This window comes from Macaca nemestrina, chromosome 1, assembly GCF_043159975.1.
Source record: "Macaca nemestrina isolate mMacNem1 chromosome 1, mMacNem.hap1, whole genome shotgun sequence".
Classification (NCBI taxonomy): Eukaryota; Metazoa; Chordata; class Mammalia; order Primates; family Cercopithecidae; genus Macaca; species Macaca nemestrina.
In genome coordinates, this window is record NC_092125.1 from 46,639,724 (window position 1) to 46,654,664 (window position 14,941).

Below are 14,941 nucleotides of genomic sequence, written 5' to 3' on the forward strand. Positions count from 1 at the left end.
CCAACCACCTCTCTTAGTGTTCAGACATTCCTCCTCTTCTCTCTTTCTCTGCCACATTGTTTCACCCTTTGCTCATCTCATCTCCTTGTCTGCTCATCTGCTTTTGGAGCCTGGGGTTCAGAATTTGCATGGGTACAGGATAGGGGGCATGATAAGCCAGAAGACTGCTTTGGGGGCATGAAAACAGGAATGACTGTCCCCATTTAGGTCTTGGGTATCCAGGCTTGAGGGTAGGGCCTTTGCCACAGAACCATCCTCTTCTATCCGGTATTCCCATTCTCCTATCCATATCAAATGAGCAGTGAAGGATTTCAAAACATACATTTTGAAAAAACTCAAGAGCTATTATAAGAGACACTACACTAGGGGAATTAACAGAAAATGACTTTTGAACATGTGCTAGACGGTGAGGCTAACGTTTTTATTTTTTTGTAGAGAAGGGGCTTTTGCCGTGTTGTCCAGGCTGGTCACAAACTCCTGAAATCAAGCAATCCTCCTGCCTTGGCCCCCCAAACTACTAAGATTACAGACGTGAGCCACCATGCTCAGCTAGTATATTTAAAATCAGTCACCAAGTTGGATAGTTATTAAATAAAGTAACCATATTATTTATAAAAACTCTAAAATAAATTGTATCTACTCAAAGATCAGAATGTTTTAAAATTAATTTTATTTACATGTTCAAAAAGACACTCTACTTTGCCTCGCATAAGTAATCTTAAATAATGGATGGATGAGAGTTCATGAACTTACATTTACTAAATCATAATTACATATTCAAATTCATGAATTAGCTACCAAAAAAAAAAAAAAGCTTTTTATGGTAGAATGTGTTTGATGTAGATTTGGTGGATTTTTTTCTATAAATAAGTGATATTATCTTTCACACGAAACATTTTTTATGCTTTGGTGATAGTATAATTTGTTCTACTTATATAGAATGTCATCATTGACAGTATCCGCAAGATAATGGCATTGAGAACTGTTTGCTACAGTGAGAACACAATTCCATCAATGAAAATTCATAATTTAATGAAATGAAAATGGATACTGCAAGAAACATTTTTAGGCAAAGTACACTGTTCGTGATAGAAATGTAATAGACAATAGAAAACTACCTTTAAACATTTTCTGGTCATTTAATTTATCAGGTACTTGTCATTGTTTGTATGTTGACAACATAAAATCCTCTGAATAAATATTTGGAAAGATTATTATTAAAATCAGTTAGTTTTTAAAAGTGTGAAGAACTTAGTAGAGACAGGAAGTTAAGTAGGATAAATATACAAGAAATTATACAGGAAATTCAGAGAAAATTTATAATGATAAAAACATTTACCTAGAAGAAAGCTTTTATAAAAGAAATAATCTGTCTAGCAGTTCTGTTATGATGCAATTTTGTTGTAAGTATTCAGTATTTGTGTAGATTATTTTTATTTTTCCACTTATATAATGAGAGAAAACCTTGACTCAAACAGTTAAAGGTTCATGGAATCTTTAGTTCAAATCTTCTCTTTGTCTTATTGCCAACCTCTCTTTTATGTGATATACTTGTCCAGAATGTTCAGAATTATGATCCGAAAATATTGACTTTTTAGACTCATAAATTAATCAGATAAACATTTAATAAGATTAATTTATGTGGTACACATCGACCATATTTGTTTAAAAAACAGAGTGTGTTTGTTGCTGTCTTATATGTAATCCTCTACCTGAAACATAAGCAAAAAAGAGAATTACAACAATTATTACTCTGAATTCAGTTTCAGTCCCTAACATGGAAACTTATACAGGGCAGTTGACCGAAAATAACAGTGATGATTGTTCAAAGGGAAAATTTAATAATTTTCTTGATATCAAATTAAAAATAATTTTAAGATGTTGACTAACCCAAAAAAATTATTAGAACTTTGTATGTTTACTTTTAATCCATAGTTCTATTTTCCAAATTATTTTATTTTTATTATGTTAACTTTTAAACCAGTAAATGTCAAATGGCACTAGACTCATTCATTATAACTACTCCTTATATTATTTTAAAAACTTATAGTAAATTGAGACATCTTGCCTTTAGTTTTCTCTTTTCCTGGTGTTCTACAATATTTAAAAATTTGGAATACTATCATTTTCCATTTCACAGAAGATGAAGTTGAAAAATGGCTTATGATTCCAATTTAGTAAAACAGAAAACACACACACACACAGAAGTGGGAAGGAAAATGCTAACATATATTGCTCTCATCTTATGGGACTAATTTAAATATCAATATCAATTAATTTTAACTAATTATATATCAATTTTTAAAAGTGTATTAGTGCCTGCACACACACATGCACACACACACGTGTATATGCACATGTATATGTATACTTTCTAGGGTTATGGTTTCCTGGTATAAAAATGGTAATTTAAAAGATTATTTAGTTGACTGTCTAAAACCCAGTGAACTCTGTAGTCTTTTAAATTATCATTTATGTATCACTACTAGCACCATTACTGCATAAGCTAACATTCTAAGTGCATCAAATCTCAATTTAGTATGAATGAAATCATGTTAATTATAATAATACTCCACGCTAGGGGATTCACCCACCCAACTTATGATTAACTATGGTTATACAATGCTGAGTTTTATCTATTCAAACTTTTTATAGAATGCCATGATGAGAGTATACTTTCTGGGGCCTATATTAGCTCAATTGCCTTCGAAATCCTTAGCCTAAGGAAGGAATCAAGTATTTGTATTGTGATGTGATCCATGAAAACAAGAGAGGAGAAGTAGAACAAAAGGCAGAAGAAAGGAAGAAACAGTGAGTTATCAAGTTTGTCATCAGTAGGAGAAAGTAGGTGTCAAGCAAGAGACTCACTGAGAAGCCAGGTTGGATCTATTCCAACTTTTCTCTCTCAGAAACAAAAACATGTACACTAATGCCTCACCACCATTTTATTAAGTTTTACCCCACAGGATGTTAAGATAGTTAAAATTTCCAACTTGCACATATATATGAATACGCACATATATTATAGACTTTTACTCATGGTGGTGACAAGGGAGTTTTAGAAAATAGAGAAATATGCTAATCACAGCTAAGGTAATACTCTCAACATACATCTAGTCACCATTGTGACAAGTAGAGCAAATAGTTGTCTTGAAAACAGTAGTTGAAGCACAAGAGATGTCCAATACCACTTCAGCTATCATAAAAGACCTGGACTTTTATGAGATTGATAAAATAAATTGAATTTTATAAGACAATTTCAATGTGTGCAGATGGCAATCAATACTTTGGAAAGGGTGTGATGGTTAACAAAATTTTCACTGACTTTATCTGATTATATTATCATTATATTTTGGGAGAGAAATATTGATGGTATTAAAATTTTATTGATTCAAAAGACAAAAACAGTTGAATGAATGGTCTAAATTCTACTGGTATTTAGGTATTTAGTACAAAAGCTGCCGTCAGAGCCAAAGTCACAACAACACTGATGGCAAGAGTTTTAATGTGTGATACCTGATTACTTAGACTTAGAGATTTATTATGCCATAGGATTCATGAATGTACACATAAAAAAGGTGAGGGAGATGGATCAAACTACCTGAAGGTAAACAAATGTTTACCAAGGACTTCTCTGTAGTATTTCCTATATTATGGAAAGAAACATGTGTAAGTCCTTCCAGAAGCAAATGAGGAAAGTATCCTTGAAAGAAAGCCATAAAATATAGAAAGTATTGAATAAATAAATGAGTAAATTTTAAAGTAACAATCTCATTTCTATATTCCAAGCATAACAATGACATCTCATATTGAAGTAAAATGTATTTTTCTTTTGTTCTGAAAGACTTCATTGTATATAATAGAGAATGTTTTGTTTTGGAAACACTGATTATGCCATTGTGGGATACACTATTTTCAAAAGATAAAAGATTTGAAAAAAATATTTACAGAAACTGAATTTAAATATATGGTACCATAAAATAATTCCATGTCATAAAATGCACAGAAAAACAGGGGTGAAACTGCTGTTTGCAGAAATAAAATTGTAGCATTTTATGGATTAGGGGAGTTTTATGATGCTGCCTAATGATTTTCTTTGTTTGGCCAGTGTGCAAATGCTGCAGCATCCATAGTTTTCCAGGTCTAAATTGAGAGTTTGCTCATACACATGGCTTTCCTCCAGTTATTTTATGAACCTCAAGCTTATTAGATTTCATGGTTGAAAATGCAGTTTCCTTAGATTTAAGGTGGCCCACATCACCTCAGTGTGGCTCATTTCTTTCATATTGTACCTGTACTTAATGACTGTGTCTATAGATCACAAAATAAAGTGGTGACTTGGCAAGTACATATTTTGTCTGTTTTATTTATGGCTCAAGAAGGGATCGTGAATGTCTAACTCCACCACAACCAAAGCCACTTAAAGCAAAGGAAACTAAGAACCAGGAAATTTAAAGAGTTTCTTTAAGGTTTCTTTACTGTCTAGTAAATTTATTTTGCCTTATTCCAAGATAATATTGAGTAAATTCAAAGCTAAAATTAATGTATGTAAAATGCCAAATCAGCTATATTGATAAGATTAAACAAAAATATAAAAGTATATTAATTTCATTTCTAAAAAAACACAAAAGTAAAGTGTAAAGAAAATGTGAAATCAGTTACTTTAAAAGTATTCATTCTTAGGTATAAAAACAGAGCTCCAGAAGGGTGATATGACGGACCCAGGATCCCATAGTTCATAGGGAACTATAACCTTAAACTAGTCATATAACTTTATTATCCTTTGTATCTCAACATAAGACGACGTTTTAGTTCAAAGCTCTGAATTTCTAAATGTTTCTAATAGCGTATCTGTGATAATTAAACATCTATGAAGTAGAAATAAATAACATTTTATAATAAATGTCATTTTTTTTCAGAAAGAGAAAATAAGACAATTATGATTACAATAAGAAATGTTTTCAAAGATTATTTTTCAAATAGAAAATTAAGCAGTTGGGAAAGTTAGACATTCTAATTAATATTAACTTTAAAAATATTTTCCACCATATAAATTATTTAAAACATTTTAATGTAAATTAACAGGATATCAAGTATGTAATGTATTTTAGAATGCGTAACTTGTACTTTTTAAGCCTGGCCCCCCAAAAAAGCACTAGCAATTTTCACAAGGTATAAAGGAGATGATTTTGCTATCACTATATTGGAAATTGCTCAACACATCTCTTGTCTTTACTGGAAAAGCACTGTGAAAATCTGCACTCTAAGATCCCAAGTTGAGATCCAGACATATACAAAAAATAATGTGTAGGGAATCATGTCCCAAGTTCCTGTCATAGAGGAAAATTGGGATGACCCAAATAATGACACAGAAGAGAACTGTGGTGCAACAGGAAAAGACATTAATGGAAATAATAAACAATAATGGCAGGAGGTATGGGAGGAACTTAGGAAGTATGAGTGTTGACATAGTTTATGAATGAGCCAAATCTCTTCAGGTTTCTAATTTATGAAACATTTGTGGGCATCACAGGACTAAGAAACAACATTATTTGTAAGTGTAAGCAGGATGTATTTTAAATGTTTACATATCTACCCATCTAATTATTTACTTATTTATTGTAACAGGGTCTACTCTATCACCCAGGCTAGAATACAGTGGCCTGATTATAGCCCACTGCAGCCTAGAACTCCTGGGCTCAAGTGATCCTCCATCTTGGGTTTTCCGAAGTGCTGAGACTACAGGAGTGAGCTACCATGCCTGGCCTTACTATTATTTTCAATGATACTCTTTATTTCATTTATCTCTTTCCCGTGTATTGTATCTTTTTTTTTTTTCACTTTTTTCTTCTTCTTTGCTATAGCTCTTCCTTTCTCCTTCCTTTTTTCCTCCTTTTGTTTCTTCCATCATTTCTTTTTTTTCTCTTTATTTTGTAGATGCTTACTTGAGAAGACTCAGTAAATTTTACAAATGTAAAGGGCCTGTTCAAATAATTCCAAGTCCTATACGTTGACAACATTTAATAATGGATATTCACCAAATTCTGAGCATGACTGTTCTTTGGTATTTTTTTAGGGTTGTTAAATACAACACAGGAAGACCAGTTACATTTGAATGTCAGATACCCAAGTCTATTTTTAGTACAAGAATATCTCATGCAATATTAACTTGGTGTTAGATGTTTTGATTTGCTAAGCTGATAACCCTGTTTATGTAGTCTACTAATCTCTTGTATAAAATAATAATGGTAATAGTAATAATTCACATAGTAACTATTTTTTTTTGGCCACACACACGTGTTTTCTGAATTATGTAAGTTAAGAATCTGAGCTTTAAGAGCAGATACTTCTGAATTTTAATCAAATGTGTGATTTCTGATCAAATCACTTACATCTCTCGGTTCACTTTTCTCATTTCAAAAATAGTAATAACATTAGTAAAAGCTCCAGAGTTTTATTGTGAAAAATAAATATTACATGTAAAGTAACACAGAGACTGTTCTTATTTGTAAGGTTGTAATTTCAAAAATGAAATGAAATAAAATAAGATAAAGTTATTCAATAAATTATAATAACAACTTCTCTCCTTTTTACATCCATTAATTCCAAAGTCAGGGATAATAATTCATCTGTTTACACATTAAGTGCCTTTGTCACCTAAAGAGGAAATTAGGAATTCACATACTGAGTCGGCAAAATTAGAAATCAGAACTTGGAGAGTTAAGAGATATTTTGAAAATATGCTCTAGCAAAATAGGACACTCTGAACTAAGAATAAGCTGGTCATTAAATATTGTACTGTCAGACAAAGTAGCAAATTTGAAAAAATATTCATAAATACTCATTGTCAAAGATTACAAATTATTCATCCAGAGTATACTACAAATGAAAGGTTTTATTACAGTCAGATTAGGTAAAAGGATATACCGCAACCTGCTTTCAAGGAACCACAATACAGTCTTGAAGAAAAGAAATCTGAACAATCATTGTAAATCAATGTAGTAAACATAGAGCTATAAATAGCCCAAATTACAAAAAAAAAATTAGTGTAAGTCATGTCTGAGTTTAGATTTTAAAATTAGCAGAAATTAATGGGAATGAAGGAATAGAAAAGATATATTCCAATCTTGGGGAGAGCATGAGTAAAGTGTCAATATCATGCATACATGTTACTATAAAGAAATAAGCTTCTTCTCCAAGAGAACACCAAATGGTGGATGACGCTGGTGCAGCGGGGGGCCCAGAGGCCCTGGTGGCCCTGGGATGGGGAACCGCGGTGGCTTCCGCGGAGGTTTTGGCAGTGGCATCCGGGGCCGGGGTCGCGGCGGCCTTGGACAAGGCCGGGGCTGAGGCCACAGAGCTCGCGGAGGCAAGGCCGAGGATAAGGAGGGGATGCCCGTCACCAAGCTGGGCCACTTGGTCAAGGACATGAAGATCTAGTCCCTGGAGGAGATCTACCTCTTCTCTTTGCCCATTAAGGAATCTGAGATCATTGACTTTTTCTTGAGGGCCTCTCTCAAAGACGAGGTTTTGAAGATTATGCCGGTGCAGAAGCAGACCCGTGCTGGCCAGCGCACCAGGTTCAAGGCCTTTGTTGCTATCGGGGACTACAATGGCCACGTCGGCCTGGGTGTTAAGTGCTCCAAGGAGGTGGCCACTGCCATCCGTGGGGCCATCATCCTGGCCAAACTCTCCATTGTCCCGGTGCGCAGAGGCTACTGGGGGAACAAGATGGGCAAGCCCCACACCGTCCCTTGTAAGGTGACGGGCCGTTGCGGCTCTGTGCTGGTGCCTCTCATCCCTGCGCCCAGGGGCACTGGCATCATCTCAGCGCCTGTGCCCAAGAAGCTGCTCATGATGGCTGGTATTGATGACTGCTACACCTCAGCCCGGGGCTGCACTGCGGCCCTGGGCAACTTCGCCAAGGCCACCTTTGATGCCATCTCTAAGACCTACACCTACCTGACCCCGACCTCTGGAAGGAGACTGTGTTTATCAAGTCTCCCTATCAGGAATTCACTGACCACCTTGTCAAGACCCACACCAGAGTCTCTGTGAGGCGGACCCAGGCTCCAGCTGTGGCTACAACATACGGTTTTTATACAAGAAAAATAAAGTGAATTAAGCCTGTTAAAAAAATAAATAAATAAAAATAAATAAATAAATAAATAAATAAATACCCATGATCCTAAAATGAGAATGTAATGGTTGTAGAGGTATAGCAATGCTTGGCAGTAACTGTATGAAAAGATATTTTGTACATAAAAACATGCAAAATATCATTACGGATTATTATTAACAGTATTTGCAATCAATCTTGAAGAAATATTAACTTTAAACCCAAATCAAGAGTATTTCTTTCTTTTCAGTGTATCTGTATTATAAAACAATTATTACACTTTGAATTCCATCAACGAAAATTTGTGGCAATGTTTATATAAGTTTCTATAAATTATCTCCAATTCTACATCTGAGTCAACAATTCTTAAACAAATTATTGTCTGTCCCTTTAGATTAAAATCTGCATACTTTTAAATTACATATTTTGCTAGCTATTGGTCATTTTACTAGATTAAATTTCAAACGTAGCAAATACATATTTCAGATGCTTTTTCCTAATCCATAAAGGGAAAAAAGGAAGAAAATTTCAAAAGACATTGGAGTTTAATAAAAATCATTGTCTATCAACATACCATATTGTAATAGTAATTTCAGTAATATCACTAATTTACAGTAATATCAATAATTTACAGTAATATCACTGTAGATATACTTGACTTATTGCAGTATAAATGCCAGTAAAATGATCTTCTAATGAATATCAGTGTATGTGCAGAGATGATGTAGAGTGAGGCAGGAGAATAACCAAATGAAGATAGAGTTGCTAATGCTTGAAATATATGAAGGACTTAAATGAACCAATCCAAATACCTACTGAGCAATCCAGCAATTATGCTGGTATTCATCCAAATGTACAGAAAACTTATGTCTACACAAAAACCTGCATTTAGATGTTTAGATCAAATGTAGTCATAAATATTTAAACTTGGAAGCAATCAAGATGTACTCTGATAGGTGAATGGATAAATAAACTATGGTGCATTTAGACAATGGGATATAATATACTGCTAAAAAGAAATTAGCTAAGCCATGAAAAGATATGGAGGAAATGTAAATGCAAATTACTAAGTGGAAATAAGAACATCTTAAAAGGCTGCATGGTATATGATTTCAACTACATGACATTCTGGAAAAGGCAAAACTATGGAGACATTAAAAGGAGCTATGGTTGCCAGGGGTCATGGGAGAGGAAGGGAAGAATAGAGGAGAGATTATTTTTAGTAGAATGAAACTATTATGTGTGGTATTATAATCATGGATACGTATCATTATATATTGTTCAAACTCATAGAATGCACAACACCAAGAGTGAAATCTAATGTAAACTATGAAATTTGGGTGATAATACTGCATTGATATAGGTTCATTGAATGTAACAAATATGCCGCTCTGGTGCAGGATGCTGATAGTGGTGCAGGCTGTGTCTGTGTGGCAGCAGGAACCATATGAGAATTCTGTACTTGACACAATTTTGCTTAAATCTGCTCTGCAAAATAAAGTTTACTTAAAAATATCTACTGTGTGTGTTTCACAAGGATTGTGTGCGTTGCACAGGGATTATTTAAAAATATCTATGTGCGTTGCACTTAATCACAATCATTCTGAGTGAATGAATATCACATTGCATAATATCAGTCGTACTTACCATGTTAATCACTTGTTCCTGAACATAAAACTAGAAGATTGTTTATACCATACCTAATACTCATTCTCCTCATTACCCTTCTGACAACATAAACCTAACTGGAAATTTTTTATAGCTAATTTATTAAATAAGTTCATATTTAATTAACTCAAGTGAACTCAAAAAATATACACCTATAAAATCTGAATAAAAGTTTCCTCTTTATAATATTGTACTTAAGGTTAAACTGAGTAATATATTTTAAATAATCTAGCAAAATAATGATACTAATACTGATCATGTATGACATTTTTGTGTGCCTTTGTTGCACCTTGTGTTTATTATATTTTTATGAAAACTATTTTTAGCTAATAATAAAACTATTGTTCTACTATATTACTATAACTATAAAATAATTTATGATTATAATTATTCTTGTTACCACATCCCTTTTCTATTTTCTTCCTGTCTCAATTTTTGTAAAACTCCTGTCTTCTTTTCTAATTGTATGATTTTATGCTTACCTCTCTTAAAATTTTCGATATATAGTTACTTCTTTACATTTGTGATACAAAGGAGATATTTTCTTGAAAGTTAAATATGTAACATGAGATATGAAATCCTGGGAAGAAAATGTGTAAATGCTACATTTCACCTTACCTTATGAGAAAGCACAGTATGAAAAATTTACGATTGAAAATGAGAAGTTAATGACTAAATTGCCTGAGGACAAAGAAGAACGAATTTGACAGATAAGAAATTTATCGTGTTTTCAAAAATAAAGCCCTTACAACAATCAATTATGCTTATAGAACTTCCTTGAATTTCTGTGAATTGGAAAATGACCTTGTATTGCTGTCATAAAATGTTAAACAGAATATAAAACACAGAAAACTGACATTAGAGTCAATATGGAGAGACTCCATGTACCCAAGGAAACATACTTTAACATTGAAGACAGCATAAATTGAGAGAAGAAAGATGGGATGAGAAACAAGTTATCTATCATAATATAACTGATTATGTCTTAATAAATGTTTGAAATTATTATAAAATACATTTAAAATAAATTATTACGTTTAGAAATTTTTAAACTTCTCACTAAAATGGCAGAGTAAGAGAGTAGGAGATACCAGCCTTAGTTCTCTCATATATATATATATATGATATATATATATATATGATATATCTCATATATATATATATCTCTCATATATATATAATCATAATAGCACAGGTAGGGCTCAAAAGCCCATTAAGGAATCTGCAACAGCACAGTAGAGTAAGAAGAATATAAAGAATAACCACATAGAAGTAATTTCTGGAGAGTGGCATACCTGGTATGTCAGGAGATGCCTAGGAGCAAAGAAGTAAGGTGGAGACACTGGTACCAGCCATGCAGTGGGGACCACCATAATCACCAGTGAGCTCCTCGGCAGAGGACACCAGAATCTCTTGCCTCTGCAAGAATCAACTGTCATTTCTGCTGGGAAAAACCTTGGAGAGGTAGACATAGCTGTACTATCTTCCAACTCCCGGGAGGCTGCTGCTGTTGAGTTGCTTTGGAAAAGGTGCCACCACCCAATCCAACCACATGCATGACTCGACCCTACAGCTGTGGTGACTTCTCCAGAAGTGCCCATACCCAGAACCAGGCTCTGCAGCTGCACCGAGCCTGCCCATATTGCAGATATAAACGGCATTATCATAGTGAGCTGCTTTGCATTCTAGACCCCAGAGCAAAGCCTTCACTATGCATGCCCTCATTCCAGGTACTGACTCAGCCACCATAAACAGACTCCGCCCTAGTCCCAAAAGCCCACTGAGTTTGCACATGCCTATGCCTCCATTATTGGTTTCATGGCTATTTCACAATTATTCGCACCTTTTATATTATTGCCAATATGGTAGTAAGGGTGCCTGTGCCCTGGGATCCAGTGCAATTACTCTTCTGGTCCCAGAGCTGTAGTACCACCACCTGTGCCTGTTCTTCAAGCCTCATTTCCATAGCCACTCTGTGGGTATTACTCAGAGACACCAATGACACTGCCACTGGAAGCAAGCTCACCAGCCAAACACAGTGCCAAGAGGGATCTCCTAAGCCACCACCTCCCCAATGGAAGACGAAGAAATCAAGAAGACCTTAACAGCCATCTCCACTAAATGCCTCAACCACCCTCACCACCATTCCTGAAATTTGTAATGTTGGCCACTAATGATACCTGAAATTTTCATTAACATTGACCCAGGTGACAATGCTGCACAGAGAATAATACCTAGAACATAGAGATTAGTTGCCATGACTACTGCAAGTAACCCCAAAAGCACCCTTCCACAACCCTATAGAGAAGGATCTTTTCACAATGAAACTGTGTCCAGAATTGATGGGTTCTTGGTATCGCTGACTTCAAAAATGAAGCCACAGATCCTCACCGTGAGTGTTACAGTTCTTAAAGATGGTGTGTCAGGAGCTTCTTCCTTCTGGTGGGTTCATGGTCTCCCTGGCCTCAGGAGTGAAACTGCAGACCTTCACAGTCAGTGTTATAGCTCACGAAGGCGGCATGGACCCAAGCAGTGAGCAGCACCAAGATTTATTGTGAAAACCAAAAGAAAAAAAGGCTGCCACAGCAGGAAGGGACCAGAGTGGACTGTACTGCTGGCTGGGGCAATCTGCTTTTATCCCTTTACCTGACTGCCCCGACTCCACATCCTGCTGATTGGTCTATTTTACAGAGAACTGATTGGTCCATTTTACAGAGAGTTGATTTGTCCATTTTACAGAGAGCTGATTGGTCCGTTTTGACAGGATGCTGATTGGTGCATTTACAAACCTTTAACTAGACACAGAGTGCTGATCGGTGCGTTTACAATCCTTTAGCTAGACACAAAAGTTCTCCAAGTCCCCACTCATCCCAGAAGCCCAGCCAGCTTCACCTCTCACAGGCACCTGCTACGGGACTTTGCAGCACCTAGCCTGGGCACTGGGGCAGCCCAGAGGGAGCTCGTCCCAGACAACCAAGAGGAAAAGAGGGGAAGCGAGAAAGAGAGGAGACCCGCCATTATGACCAATGACCCCATGAAGCAGGAATGACGGTTCCCGCACAGGCCCCTGATCAATCCCAGCAGGCGCCGGCAGGGCCGGGCACAATGCTGGGCCCGCTGAGCCCACGCATCAGGAACCCACGCTTCAGGCGCAGCCCAGATTCGCGCTGCACCTCTCCCTCCACACCTCCCCGCGAGGAGAGGGAGCCGGGCTCCGACCTCGGCCAGCCCCAGTGAGGGACCCCAACAGCTCAGCGGTTGACTGAAGGGCTCCTCAAGTGCGGCCAGAGCGGATGCGGAGGCCGAGGAGTTGCCAAGAGCAAGGGCTGGTAGCACGTTGTCACGTCTCAAAACTGCCCTGTAAAGTCTGCAAGATGTGACTATTCTACCAAATCTCCAGACATCCACATAAGGCAACGAGAAACATGAAAAACCAGGAAGACATCAAACTACCAAAAGAATACAATAAACTCACAGCAGCTGACCCCAAATAAATGGAGACATAGTAGTCCTGTCTTATGTACGGTTTCACTTTCTACAGTTTCAGTTACCCATGGTAAGTGAAAAATTACAAAATTAAGCAATTTGTGAGTCTTAAATTTTGCATTGTCCGGAGTAGAGTGATTAAATTTTGCACTGTTTCACTCTGTCTCATCCAGGAAATAATCTCTTTGTCCTGTGTATCCATGCTATATATGTCACCTACTTCTTAGACATCAATATCATCTTCTCCTGACAGATAATCATCAACATCATCATGGCTAGATGGTCCAAGATTACCCAAAACAGATAGTCCTCCTTTTAACATACTGTAAGGAGTCAGTAGTAGCCTAAGATTACATCACAATGCCTATGTAATCCACTTTACTTTATCTAATCATGCATATTTTTTATCTCAGATCATCACAAGAAGGGTGAGTACAGATTTTTTTTTTTTTTTTCTGAGAGGGAGATAAAGAGGGAGAGAACATTCTCATAACTTACAGCATATTATAATCATTCTATTTTATTAAGAGTTATTGTCAATGTATTATTATGCTTAATTTTTACACAAAACTTTATCACAGGTGTTTATGTACATTTAAAAATGGATAGTATATATAGAGGATTTGGAACTATCCATGATTGTAAGAATCCACTGGGGGATGTTTGAATGTATCCCCCACAAGAAAGGGGTGACTACTATATACAAACTGCCTGATAAAATATTCAAAATAATTATTTTAAGGAGCCAAGCAAATTTTGAGAAAATACACGTAAACAACTCAATGAAATCAGAAGAAAAATAAAAGACCAAAACAATTTTTTTGTTATTGAGATGGAGTTTAGGTCTTGTTGCCCAGGCTGGAGTGCAATGGCACCATCTCTGCTCACCGCAACCTCCGCTTCTCCAGTTCAAGCGATTCTCCTGCCTCAGCCTCCCAAGTAGTTGGGATTATAGGCAAGTGCCACCACACCCAGCTAATTTTGTGTTTTTAGTAGAGAGGGTGCTTCTCCATGTTGGTAAGGCTAGTCTCTTAACTCTGGACCTCAGGTGATCTGCCCACCTCGGCCTCCCAAAGTGCTGGAATTACAGACTTGAGCCACCAAGCCCAGCCCAAAACAATATATATAATATTAACTCATATATTTTTTATTTGTACCTATATTAGACAACAAATTCTGAGTAATGAATTCTATAACATAAATTATTTGCAGAACGAAACCCAGCAAGTTAAGGGTTTGGACTGAGACTCCTTTTGTTTGCAGTCTGATTCAAGATGAGACTGGTGACAAGTGAAGGAACGTACCAGGGAATTTCAAGAATGTTTCCTATTCCCACAGTTTCCAGCACAACAACAACAACAAACAAACAAAACAACAATATCTACTGAGTGTTTATTATGCACTAAGAGAGTTCTAGAGTGTTACATAGATTCATACGTAAGAGCTTTATCTAGGTCATCACTGGTTCAACGGAAGATAGCTTATGTAGCATAAGGTACAGACCATGACTGCAGAAAATGCTATGTAGGAAGATTATTTTAGCAATATAACTAAATAGATTTCTTTGAGTACTCTATTGGAGGATGATGCTTATTTTGGAGAATATTTACAGTTTAAGCTAATGTATCTTCCCTGAGTAATCCCAAATGACAATTTTATTTTAAATCA

General features: G+C 36.0%; 1 long non-coding RNA gene and 1 pseudogene across 1 annotated transcript in view; both read left to right on the plus strand.

Moving 5' to 3' along the window:
* Window positions 1-7,210: 7,210 nt before the first annotated feature.
* LOC105484607 (small ribosomal subunit protein uS5 pseudogene) lies at window positions 7,211-8,120 on the plus strand (annotated as a pseudogene).
* A 4,379-nt stretch (window positions 8,121-12,499) lies between these two features.
* Window positions 12,500-14,941, plus strand: part of LOC105484609 (uncharacterized) — a 52,494-nt gene continuing 50,052 nt past the window's right edge. Inside the window, exon 1 of the long non-coding RNA XR_011608583.1 lies at window positions 12,500-13,343. This is a non-coding gene — a long non-coding RNA (uncharacterized lncRNA). The remainder of the gene's footprint in view (window positions 13,344-14,941) is intronic.